Below are 834 nucleotides of genomic sequence, written 5' to 3'. Positions count from 1 at the left end.
CACGCCGGTCTCCTCCTCCTCCACCCAGACACTGCTGACGCCGTCTGCGCTCACTCGCGGGCCGCTCTTCCTGCCGGACCCGACCGCGTCGTCCTCCATGGGTGTCAGCGACCTTTCCCCCCTCGCCGGTGTCTTCATCAACCAGCAGGTCCCGCTCGTCCTCGGCCTCAACCCGCCCAACTTCTCCCAGTGGCGCACTCTGTTTGAGGTCACCTTCCAGAAGTACGCCGTCCTCGACCACATCTCCGGCACGCCTCGCCCCACTGATCCGGTGTGGCTGCAAGACGACGCACACCTCGTTTCATGGCTCTACAACCGCATCAGCCCAAAGGTGTTCGGCCTCGTCCACCAGCGCGGCGCCACCGCCGGTGAGGTCTGGGCCGCCATCTACAGCCTCTTTCTGGAGAACCGCGAGCATCAGGTGGTGTTCCAGGCCACCGAGTTCAGGCGGATCGAGCAGGGGTCCTCATCGATCCTCACCTACTTCGCCCGGCTCAAGGAATGCGCCGATCGCCTCGCCGACCTCGGCTCTCCTGTCAATGATCATGATCAGGCGCTCAACATGATTCGTGGCCTTCACCCCCGTTTTTGCTATGCCGTGCCCATCCTCACCATGCAGAGCCCCTTCCCATCCCTCCTTCGCTGTCGTGCTTTCCTCCTCCTCGAGGAGGGCCGGCAGTCCGCCGACCACAACACGGAGACCGCGCTCCACGTCGGGCGCACACCGAGCAACCACAACGGCGGGGGCAGGGTGGTGGCGGCGCCAACTCCCGCAACTCGGGCGGTGGCGGGCGCTACAAAGGAAAAGGCAAGGGCAACTACTCCGGCGGGGGA

The sequence above is a fragment of the Triticum dicoccoides genome, unplaced genomic scaffold (assembly GCF_002162155.2).
Source record: "Triticum dicoccoides isolate Atlit2015 ecotype Zavitan unplaced genomic scaffold, WEW_v2.0 scaffold88305, whole genome shotgun sequence".
NCBI classification, from domain to species: domain Eukaryota; kingdom Viridiplantae; phylum Streptophyta; class Magnoliopsida; order Poales; family Poaceae; genus Triticum; species Triticum dicoccoides.
The sequence above is the reverse complement of the archived record's forward strand: the minus strand, read 5'-3'. Positions refer to the sequence as shown.